Source organism: Phyllobates terribilis, unplaced genomic scaffold (assembly GCF_046119375.1).
Source record: "Phyllobates terribilis strain yellow unplaced genomic scaffold, ASM4611937v1 Scaffold_3__8_contigs__length_932513732, whole genome shotgun sequence".
Classification (NCBI taxonomy): domain Eukaryota; kingdom Metazoa; phylum Chordata; class Amphibia; order Anura; family Dendrobatidae; genus Phyllobates; species Phyllobates terribilis.
Genome location: NW_027362763.1, coordinates 81,104,046 through 81,117,066, shown reverse-complemented (window position 1 = coordinate 81,117,066; position 13,021 = coordinate 81,104,046).

Here is a 13,021-nt window from a genome sequence, read left to right as displayed (position 1 = left end):
CTCTACTCCTGGCATGGACCAGGAGCTGGGCCCAGCCGGAGCCACAGCTCCCTGTCAGCCCTCCTGGCTGAACTCTCCCTCTGAACTCTCTAACCCTGCCTCAGCCCCAGGTTTATATAGGGGAAGTTCTTCCCCTCCCAGGACTGGGCAGGAGGTGTGGCATGCATAGGATTCCTGACCAAGAGACCTCCCACCTGCTCTCAGACATAACATTGCTGTTACTGTGGAAACCAGACCCCTGGGGTGCCACATTCCCCCCTAGTGAAATTTAGCACTCCGGGACTAAACATATTTTTAGAAAAACATAACAAGGTATAAACAATAATAATACAATAAGAAAAACACATAAAGATGGTTACGGCGTGTCCGCAACCGGGTGCAGTTTTGAAGAAAAGCAAGGTGTCCATTTCACCAAAACAGGGAGACGTAACCAGGTAGGGGTCTGTCCTGCCCCGAGTCCTTAACAGTCTTTAGTCCATTCCTGGGTTACGCTCCAACCATGTACAAAGGATTCCCGGCAAATCCACCAAAGACTCCCATAAATTACTAGAAACACATAATTATTTACAGGATATGGCCGCTCTCAGTCCTCGGCCAGTGGGGATAAGGAATGGCTGCTCACAGTCCTCAGCCTGGTTTAAGATAGGGGCACATGGGCAACAATTCACTAATCCCAACGGGGACCATATTTTAATTAGCAGCAGTCATTGTACCCTTACGGGTAACTATTTACAGCTCTTTATTCACGCTACTTCCCTTCAGTAGCTATGTCCTCTTTGTGCTCCCTCCTGAGGGTAGTCCTCAGACCCGTCCGGGTCCTCTTGGCTTTCCTCGTATTGGTAGTACTGCAGCTCCTCCTCGGTTAGCTGGGTTAGTATCTCTGCGACAGTCCTCCTCTCAGGTGGCCAGGACTTTACCTCCCTTTGGGCTGCCCCGGTTAATTGGGCCACCAGGATGCTCACTTTTTGCTCCCCTGTGAGGGGATACACCTGGAAGAGGCTATCCAGCTTTTCTCTAAAGTCATGCAGGGTATGTGACTCCCCTGAGTACTGGGGTAGCCAGGCTGCCCCCGGGATATAGGGCATGGTGAAAGGCATGACCGCAACAGCGGTGGCGCTGGCGGGGGTTGAAGCGGTGAAGCTCTCCTCCGTATCCGGCATCCTTCTCCCCCCTAGTGGACCGTGGCCTACCTTGCGATGATCCTCTTCCGTAGGCCGCGGCTCCGAAGTGGATCGTCAGGGTTGAGGACCTTCCGTCGCGCTCCTGTGACGTCGGCGTCTGCTGGGCTCCTTCCAGGACCTTACGCAACGTCCGGACGTGAGGCGGGGCTTCAGTTCTCGCGCGCTTTCGGAGTCCACGCCCCTCTTCTTCCCGCGCGGCGTCCTCAAGATGGCGTCCAATGGCGGGAAAACTCCACGTATGGCGGGAAGAAGGCCGAAGATGGCGCCGGATGGCGGGAAAACTCCACCGATGGCGGGAAGGAAGCGGAAGATGGCGCCGGATGGCGGGAATCTTCACCACAGGTAAGTTTGAACAGTCTTTTTCAGGCACGCAGTACCCGGTGGTTGCGGGCACGAAATCCTGCCGACTACGCCAAAAGTTGACGCGCCCCTGGGCCTGTGTCGCGCTGCGTTGCGCATGCGGGAGCTTACCCGGAGCCGGATCTCTTGAGGGTTGTAGTCTCGTGGCGGTGATCCGGTCCGTGCCCAGGGAGTCAGACTAAGTGGCGCTGTATTAGCGGTAGATGTTGGACGACTACGCCACCCGTTGAGTACAGCTAAGGAGCTGCTGCTGCAGGGCAGACCACTGAGGCCGGTGGTAGGATTGTGCAGCGTGATAGTATAACCCCCAACGGGAGGGGTATGGCCTCAGGGCAGTCGACGTGGATGATGGGGGTAGCAGGAACCACTCAGAGACGGTACGGTGTAGTTCAGGGTCTTTACTGGTGACAACGATAGACCCTCCCGGAGTACTGGCTAGCGATTGGGGCCTGGTCAGTCCTTGAGCAGATGGGATCTCCCCTGGCCAGGCGGAGTTGTAGGCCTCCCAAACTAACGATACTCTTCTGGCTACCTTGCTAGAAGCGGGTATAAGTAGCCCACGTCCCTGAGTGTACCGTGTGGTGCTCACCCGTATGGCCGGTGACTCGGGGCCTTCTAGTAGCTTCCGCTCCACGACGGCGGTGCTGGTCCCACGCGTGTGACCGTGCCTTCGGGTTTCTTGGCCAGAGGACCTGCAATCCCCTGCCGGTTGGTTTCTGCTGCTGGATAGGAGTTAGTCCCCACAGCCTCGGACTCCGGGTCCGGTGATAACTTCTCAGTCAGGGCGAGCTCTGCAGCTGCCAGCCCCTGACTCCTTGTAGCACTGCTCCCACAGAGCTCCTGATGTTCTTTCCTATATCTGCTTCTCTTCTCTGTCTCTACTTCTTCTCTACTCCTGGCATGGACCAGGAGCTGGGCCCAGCCGGAGCCACAGCTCCCTGTCAGCCCTCCTGGCTGAACTCTCCCTCTGAACTCTCTAACCCTGCCTCAGCCCCAGGTTTATATAGGGGAAGTTCTTCCCCTCCCAGGACTGGGCAGGAGGTGTGGCATGCATAGGATTCCTGACCAAGAGACCTCCCACCTGCTCTCAGACATAACATTGCTGTTACTGTGGAAACCAGACCCCTGGGGTGCCACACTATCAGTTTAATTAAACACAGCTGGACACAATGAAGGAGTAGAACCATCTCAAGGAGGATCACAAGGTAATGGACAGCGTGAGACTTAAATATGAGTGTCTGAGCAAAGGGTCTGAATTCTTATGATCTTGTGATATTTCAGTTTTTTTCTTTTTTAATAAATTTGCAAAAATTTCTATATTTCTGTTTTTTTCAGTCAAGATGGGGTGCAGAGTGTACTTTAATGAGAAAAAAGAATGAACTTTTTAGAATTTACAAAATGGCTGCAATGAAACAAAGAGTGAAACATTTAAAGGGGTCTGAATACTTTCCGTACCCACTGTATATATTTATTCAGGATGTGGGGGGGGGCGCGGTCCCGGGCCCATCAGACTATAGTTACCCCACTGTATGTACATATATATACAATATTCATTTTTTAGAGTTAGGCATATAACAATTTTTTTTTTGGTTTTTTGACTTGTTTGCATTCTGTGCAATTTAAGGGTGTGGCATGCCCTTTGTTGAGCTGATTGGTATATATGTAGCTTACCACGGGCCTAGGTGGTCTGGAGTTGGGACCCGGTCCTATTTGTCTACCCTTTTATATGCATTACTTCAACTTTGATATACAGTAAGGTTTTTAATATAGGCAGTATAGGTACCGTCCCAATTTAGGGTCACCTTGCCGCTGGTGGGACGGCTTGTATACTTTTTTTGATCAAAAATAGTTCACTAAGTACCCTATATTTATTATGCAATTTTGCTTTACATTTATATATAATTATGGTAGGGTATGAGATATATTTTTGTCTTGCTTCTTTTTTGCTAGTGTGAACATGCCTCTGTTTCTTGTATGTCTGCCATCTTAGACCTCAGTTCACATTGTCTGGTTTTTTGACTTGTTTGCATTCTGTGCAATTTAAGGGTGTGGCATGCCCTTTGTTGAGCTGATTGGTATATATGTAGCTTACCACGGGCCTAGGTGGTCTGGAGTTGGGACCCGGTCCTATTTGTCTACCCTTTTATATGCATTACTTCAACTTTGATATACAGTAAGGTTTTTAATATAGGCAGTATAGGTACCGTCCCAATTTAGGTTCACCTTGCCGCTGGTGGGACGGCTTGTATACTTTTTTTGATCAAAAATAGTTCACTAAGTACCCTATATTTATTATGCAATTTTGCTTTACATTTATATATAATTATGGTAGGGTATGAGATATATTTTTGTCTTGCTTCTTTTTTGCTAATTTTTAACAACTGCATACCAATTCCGTCTTGTTTCAATGGCACTCTCATACATATACAGCGATGGGTGACATTGATGCCTGTTCCCCAGGTAGCACATTTTAATCCCCCAACTGGGGTTATAAAATCCTTGGGGATTAATTTCATAGTGCTTTTATGAATTTTTTTTTATATAGTACTGTCCACACTGAGTATTTAATTCTCCCCTCTTTTCCTTCCTTTTTTTACTGTCCCATTTTACCATTCTTATTTGAATAAAAATTAATGAAAAACTAAAAATAAATACAATTGTTCACGTCCCCCACTCAGCAACAGCGCTTCCGGCTGGAACATCACTCCGGACGGGCACAGGAGAGGGGCAGATTCGGGATGTTGCTCCCGCAACATTTCCACCTTGCCAGAGGACCCTACCATAGTCATTACCATGGAGTGGGAGCTGGAGGACTGCTAACAAAATTGTATTCATCTGAATGCTGGAACCAACGGTGCTGTACATACCTAGAACAAATTAACTCAGCTGTCTCCCTGCGGTGGATCAGGGGATACCTTGTGTAATATTAAAGATTTTCCTGCAAAAATTGCTGAATATTCACAATTATTTTCTATTAGTCATTATTATAGGTGGAGATTGTCTTACTGACCCCACAGCCCTGGTGAGAAGGGTGGTCTCTAGAATACAGAAGGTCTTATTATGTCACAGTGGGGATGTGACCCCTGGGCTCCCCAGGACGCCCAGCACCGAATCCAATTGGTTCCTGTGCATAAAACTTAGGTCGAGCCACATTTAGGTAAAAGGGTCCGAGTCTATGGATAAAATCTATGGATCAGAACATGTTTTTCCTACATTGACCATCATTTTTAGGTGTAACAGAATCACTGGTCCTCTCCTCCACTTTTGGCCGAAGTCTGGAGGATTACTGGGAGACATGGAACAGATGTTCTCCTGTTTGTAGCCCACCCATCAGACATGTATGTCGTAAACAACTGACACCCCATAAATGTCAGGAGGACTCTATTAAATACAAAGGGACATTAATCAATTTAAAAGTTTTATTTTTAAATTAAGAATTGCATGGAAGGACGAGGAGATGTTCTTGGAGGAGCCTCCTTCTTTAGCAGATGTTCCTTGCTGGTCAGGAGGCCACATGTAGATGGTGCCAGTCCTTCCATACAGGTACAGCATTGATGGTGGATGTGCTGTACTTTCCTCAGGGCGCTAGACGTGGCGGTTTTCTGCCCTCGCGATGTTTATGGAGCCGCGGTGACAGACACCAAATAAGCAGCTTTCTCGGATGGAGTGAGCAGCCCTGGATAGTCCACGCCGGCAGGATGAGATCACCCGGCGGAAGAGAGAACCTATGAGAAGAGACGTAACACTGATGTCAGTAACAGGACTCCATATCAGAGGACACGGCTGTGCGGTCACTGTGGCCGGACGGCAGAGGAATCATCCATACACAGGTACGGGGGGATTGTCCGCCATCATACATGTGACAATCCCACCACTGACTGATCTGCTCCACGGCCGACACCACACAACATGGGGCTTATTGTCACACTCACCTCTTCTCCTTTCCCCTTCTTCTTCTCTCTCTGGTTTTTGTTGTTTTTTCGGTTTTCTTTTCCCCTGAACTGGAAATTCGAATAAAAAACAAGAAAAAGATGTTGATTATAAACTCCTAAGAGATGAGCTTTGTATGGTTCTATAGGATGGTGTTATTCTCGTGGCTTGTAGCCCTGGTAATCGATTATTGCCCCATAATGGGGGAAATATGTCACATATACATAACATCAGCAGAGGGGTGAGAATTAGATTACCCAGAGAACTGATTAATATGAAACCTGCCATGTGGGGTCTCGACAAGGAGCTATGTCCCTTCTTACCATGACATTACTTGTAATGTGCCGCAGTGTTGCCTTATAATCAGTTACATAAACCTCAGTGTAACATTGAGGCCATAAAGGGGTCAGTATGGGCCATATGGGGCCGTGGGCGCAGGATTCGGGTCAGTTTGGCAGAAGACTGAACGGCCCCTTAGAACTTTTAACGCATAAAAGAATGGAGATTTTTACAGAATGAACTGCTCATCGCTTTATAGGGAGAAAAAAGTAGTAATTTTCTGATCCTTTATGTGCACATTCACATTACATGTTTTGACCACAAACTGTGATAGGATGTCATATAGACCTGTACACACCTGACAATGGGGAGGACTCGCTGTAATTAGCAGTGAAACACTGCTTGTCTCCATCAGGTTTAGAAGGGGAAGATTCTTGCTGCCTGTTTGGTAGAAGAAAAACATAAATTACAAGCGAAAACAATACAAAATGGACGAACACCCGTCTGCAAGGCCGGTTAGGACATTTGGATAACATGGAGGAGGCACCCTGCTCAGGACCCACTTCTATCACTAAGAATGGAGAATCGCTAGTAATATTGGCCTGTAATGAACTGGAAATGATTGACTAGTTGCAATGATCGGCTGTTATCGCCGGCGTTATCACAAGCCAGAACCACAGTGATCATCAATCATGGGGTGGTGGCGCTGGATATAGTGCTGAGTTACACTTATCTTACAGTTGATCTTCTGATATATCAGATCCAAACCTGATAATAATAATAATTTACTCACATGTCTGAGTGTTTTGCACTCTCTGGGGAATACACTGGAGGTGGCTTCAGTTCTTCATCGTTCATCACCCTGGTATTGGTGGAACAGAGCTAAAACATAGAGAAAAATAAAATAAATGTATATTTAAACTTTATTTTAATTATAAGTTTTATAGATCTTACCGGTCACACTTACTTTAGAAAGCCTTTGAGACGATGATATAAAGTTCAGGCTTTCTGGCCAGTTATTATCCTCGCTTGTGTCCCCCTCATCTGAATCAATAAGTTCGTAATTGCTACATTGAGCTGAAAAGCACAAGTGTTATTAGAGATTATTAGTATGAGACCCGATCACGGAAAGTCACCATTTTATCACTAAAAATGATTGGGACTGATTGTCACAAAATATGAAAGACAAGACACACAAAAGCTTTCTACAGATGACGTCTCCTTCTACTTACGGTCAAAGTAGCCAGTGTCCTCTTCTGACTCAAAGTTAGGAATGAAATGTGGCTCTTTACTTAGAAGACTGTCAAAGTCTATGCCACATAGGAATGGATGCATTTTGATCTCTTTCGCTCCTCCTGGGAAAGGAAGACAATAAAAAGTGATATAGACATTATCAGACAGACAGCTCCATATCTGAACAGTTTATGTTACTCTGAACTAAAGACGTAACAGAGCTGATGTGAAGAAAAGTTGCTGAAAGTAAAGCAGAAAACCTCAGTGCTGATCCTCAGGGGTGTGATCATTTGTCTGCTCACAGATGTGTAATAATTCATTATTAATACTATTATATACATTACCTGTCCCAAGTCTATGTGCCGGATCTTTTCTGAGCAGCTCAGTGATGATGTCCTGAGCATCAGGTGGAGGAGTGCGATTATCAAATGTCCAAGTTATCTCATCTGTTATATTAAAAGAAAATGTTACAGAAAATAAAACCTCTTCATTTACTTTATTAAAACAAAAATCTTTTGGATTAACACAACAAGTAACTAAACCACAGAACCAATCTAAGCAAATAACAATGACACCACACCGCATTCAGATTATTTTACTTACCCCTTAATATACTGCAGTAAGTCTCATATTTGGAATCCCCATGAAATGGTACACGGAATAGAAGGAATTCGTGTAGGATGATCCCTACCGACCACCAGTCCACAGGCCGCCCATAGCCTTCCTGTAAGATGACTTCAGGGGCGATGTATTCAGGGGAGCCAGCAATCTGGAAAGCAACAGAAGAAGGAGATGAGGAGCTGAGAAAATAATTGTGACGAATAACATCAGAGGAAAACGTTTTCTAGATGAGAAGATATCAGAGAAGAAGAAATAGATGAGAAGAGTAAAGAACAAGATCCTGTAAGTAAAGCCGACCTCATCATCACGGAACTCTCTGGTAACGTCCTCGGTTGGAGCCTCGTAGGTATCTGATGTTGGTCTCATGAGGCCGAGTTTGGAAAGTCCGAAGTCCGTGACTTTAATATGACCAGATGCCGATACCAGGAGGCTGTGAAAAAACAGACGGTGTCAGCCCCAAGTAATAACCCATAGACTTTATGATAATCTCTAACTTTCTTCCTCCTAGAGGGGGCACTTACTTCTCAGGCTTCAGGTCTCGGTGCACCACACCAAAGCTGTGCAGGTATTCCACAGCCAGGACTGTTTCTGCAATGTACTTTCGGGCCAAGGGGACAGGTAAAGGTCCATAGATGTTCATAAGACTGCCACAGTCTCCTCCTACAGGAGAAAGCAAATATGACAGGAGAGGGTTTGTTACAATGTAAATTACACCTGATGCGTGTAAATGAGAAATAAGCGGAGACATTGGGGCAGGATGTCACACATAGAGATATACTGTGTAATAATGCAAAAGAAAAACAATGGAGCGTACCCCAATAGTAACTAGGACTGCGCTGAATGTCTATGAAGCAAAACCACAAATGTGCAAAAGCTGCAGAAATAAGTGCAAGGAAACAACGTCCCATATAAAAATGTGAAGCTATACTATGTATATAGATGTGTATGTGCAGTGTGTGTGTATATAGCTGTGTATGTGCAGTATATGTGTATATAGCTGTGTATGTGCAGTATATGTGTATATAGCTGTGTATGTGCAGTGTGTGTGTATATAGCTGTGTATGTGCAGTATATGTGTATATAGCTGTGTATGTGCAGTGTGTGTGTATATAGCTGTGTATGTGCAGTATATGTGTATATAGCTGTGTATGTGCAGTATATGTGTATATAGCTGTGTATGTGCAGTATATGTGTATATAGCTGTGTATGTGCAGTGTGTGTGTATATAGCTGTGTATGTGCAGTGTGTGTGTATATAGCTGTGTATGTGCAGTATATGTGTATATAGCTGTGTATGTGCAGTGTGTGTGTATATAGCTGTGTATGTGCAGTATATGTGTATATAGCTGTGTATGTGCAGTATATGTGTATATAGCTGTGTATGTGCAGTATATGTGTATATAGCTGTGTATGTGCAGTGTGTGTGTATATAGCTGTGTATGTGCAGTATATGTGTATATAGCTGTGTATGTGCAGTATATGTGTATATAGCTGTGTATGTGCAGTATATGTGTATATAGATGTGTATGTGCAGTATATGTGTATATAGCTGTGTATGTGCAGTGTGTGTGTATATAGCTGTGTATGTGCAGTGTGTGTGTATATAGCTGTGTATGTGCAGTATATGTGTATATAGCTGTGTATGTGCAGTGTGTGTGTATATAGCTGTGTATGTGCAGTATATATGTATATAGCTGTGTATGTGCAGTGTGTGTGTATATAGCTGTGTATGTGCAGTATATGTGTATATAGCTGTGTATGTGCAGTATATGTGTATATAGCTGTGTATGTGCAGTATATGTGTATATAGCTGTGTATGTGCAGTGTGTGTGTATATAGCTGTGTATGTGCAGTATATGTGTATATAGCTGTGTATGTGCAGTATATGTGTATATAGATGTGTATGTGCAGTGTGTGTGTATATAGATGTGTATGTGCAGTATATGTGTATATAGCTGTGTATGTGCAGTATATGTGTATATAGCTGTGTATGTGCAGTGTGTGTGTATATAGCTGTGTATGTGCAGTATATGTGTATATAGCTGTGTATGTGCAGTATATGTGTATATAGCTGTGTATGTGCAATATATGTGTATATAGCTGTGTATGTGCAGTATATGTGTATATAGCTGTGTATGTTCAGTATATGTGTATATAGATGTGTATGTGCAGTATATGTGTATATAGCTGTGTATGTGCAGTATATGTGTATATAGCTGTGTATGTGCAGTGTGTGTGTATATAGCTGTGTATGTGCAGTGTGTGTGTATATAGATGTGTATGTGCAGTGTGTGTGTATATAGATGTGTATGTGCAGTATATGTGTATATAGCTGTGTATGTGCAGTGTGTGTGTATATAGCTGTGTATGTGCAGTATATGTGTATATAGCTGTGTATGTGCAGTGTGTGTGTATATAGCTGTGTATGTGCAGTATATGTGTATATAGCTGTGTATGTGCAGTATATGTGTATATAGCTGTGTATGTGCAGTATATGTGTATATAGCTGTGTATGTGCAGTGTGTGTGTATATAGCTGTGTATGTGCAGTATATGTGTATATAGCTGTGTATGTGCAGTATATGTGTATATAGCTGTGTATGTGCAGTATATGTGTATATAGATGTGTATGTGCAGTATATGTGTATATAGCTGTGTATGTGCAGTGTGTGTGTATATAGCTTTGTATGTGCAGTGTGTGTGTATATAGCTGTGTATGTGCAGTATATGTGTATATAGCTGTGTATGTGCAGTGTGTGTGTATATAGCTGTGTATGTGCAGTATATGTGTATATAGCTGTGTATGTGCAGTATATGTGTATATAGCTGTGTATGTGCAGTATATGTGTATATAGCTGTGTATGTGCAGTGTGTGTGTATATAGATGTGTATGTGCAGTATATGTGTATATAGCTGTGTATGTGCAGTATATGTGTATATAGATGTGTATGTGCAGTGTGTGTGTATATAGATGTGTATGTGCAGTATATGTGTATATAGCTGTGTATGTGCAGTATATGTGTATATAGCTGTGTATGTGCAGTATATGTGTATATAGCTGTGTATGTGCAGTATATGTGTATATAGCTGTGTATGTGCAGTATATGTGTATATAGCTGTGTATGTGCAGTGTGTGTGTATATAGCTGTCTATGTGCAGTGTGTGTGTATATAGCTGTGTATGTGCAGTATATGTGTATATAGCTGTGTATGTGCAGTATATGTGTATATAGCTGTGTATGTGCAGTATATGTGTATATAGCTGTGTATGTGCAGTATATGTGTATATAGATGTGTATGTGCAGTATATGTGTATATAGCTGTGTATGTGCAGTATATGTGTATATAGCTGTGTATGTGCAGTATATGTGTATATAGCTGTGTATGTGCAGTATATGTGTATATAGATGTGTATGTGCAGTATATGTGTATATAGATGTGTATGTGCAGTATATGTGTATATAGCTGTGTATGTGCAGTATATGTGTATATAGCTGTGTATGTGCAGTATATGTGTATATAGATGTGTATGTGCAGTATATGTGTATATAGCTGTGTATGTGCAGTATATGTGTATATAGTTGTGTATGTGCAGTATATGTGTATATAGCTGTGTATGTGCAGTGTGTGTGTATATAGCTGTGTATGTGCAGTATATGTGTATATAGCTGTGTATGTGCAGTATATGTGTATATAGCTGTGTATGTGCAGTATATGTGTATATAGCTGTGTATGTGCAGTGTGTGTGTATATAGCTGTGTATGTGCAGTATATGTGTATATAGCTGTGTATGTGCAGTATATGTGTATATAGCTGTGTATGTGCAGTATATGTGTATATAGCTGTGTATGTGCAGTGTGTGTGTCATGACATGATTATATTTAAATATGTCCTTTTTTTTTTTTTAAATAAATGTGTATTGTTGTTTATGAGAAAACAATAAGGCATCCCCTAAAAATAAGCCCTAACCCATCTTTTGGAGCAAAAAATTGATATAAGACCCTGTCTTATTTTTTGGAAAAACCCTGTACAAACTGTAAAAATTCAGTCAAACCCTCCTTTATCTATAGTGAAAATTTCTGCCACATAATCATTTTTCTGGCATGTTGTTAACAGATAACTTATAGTAAAAGCAGTGTGGACATGTAACCATCTATGTGGTCACATTCTGCTTATGGAGAAGGTCCTAGAGATGAGCAGACCAGCGCTGGATATAGATACGATGGATATGTCCTACCTGGTACATACTCCATGACCATGCACAGATGACGTGTAGCTGGAAAGGAGCACAACATGGAGGCCACGAAGGGACAATCTGCGAATGTTAGGATGTCCCTCTCTAGAAAGGCCCGTTCAAGTCTTACTGGATCTTTCAGCTTCTGCTTGTCCAGTTTCTTCATGGCGTATAACTGTTTGGAGTCTTTTTGGCGCACTAAGTGGACGGTTCTGTAGAGGAAGAAAATCAGTGGTTTATAATGTATTCTTACTAACAGTCTGTCTATAGACCTCATCACATCTCCTGTACTAATGGTGAATACTAGATGAGCTGCCATCGCTACATAGATGATCTCCACTGGGAGGTCCTCATCCATGCCCCATCGTAAATGAATTGAATAATGACAATTAGATGTGCACAGAAGAGATGAGCGAATAAAATACAATGGATTAGAATTCTACTCAAATTTTACATATATCCGCATTGGTCAAAATGGCGAAATTTTTGTAATTCTCTTCCTCATGGATTCGGCAAAATGGTGAACATTGGCTACTATTTTCTAAACCTTAAAAGTCCGTCAAAATGTTAAAAAATAAACAAACTCTTACACTTACCTCTCTGGCTCCTCTATCTCAACCTTTTGGTCCTCACTGTACTTTCAAAGCTGCTGCCAGTGCTGAAGAACAAGAAAATGTCTAAGGCTGAGACAGGACTTCTGGCATTGATGACGTCTAGGAAGATTCTGCACAAACGCATAAAAGGTCATGGTGGCATGACATTGCAAATCTTCCTGCTCTTGCATAGAATCCTCCTGGACCTTCTCCAAGCTAGAAGTTCTGGCCCAGCGTGAGCGGCAGCAATCTGACGACGCGGTGAGGATCGGACAGATGAGGCTGAGAAGCGGAGGGGTCGGAGAGCTGAGCAGTAAGGTCAGTATGAGTATTTTTTCCATTTTGTACATCTTACATTTATTAAGATCTGGGGTCTGGAGAGAACCCAGAGCGTAATAAGAGATATTACATTTGCCGAGTGATAACTTCTACGTCAATCACATTTCCCAGGAAAGTCTGCACGAAAGGCGAATGTGAATTATGCCAGATCCGCTCTTCTCTAGAGAACAGGGATGTGGACTCCAATAATTCCTCTATGGTAACACTGTACGGGCACAGAGACAGAGGGATCGTCATAAGGAGCCCTAGAAACC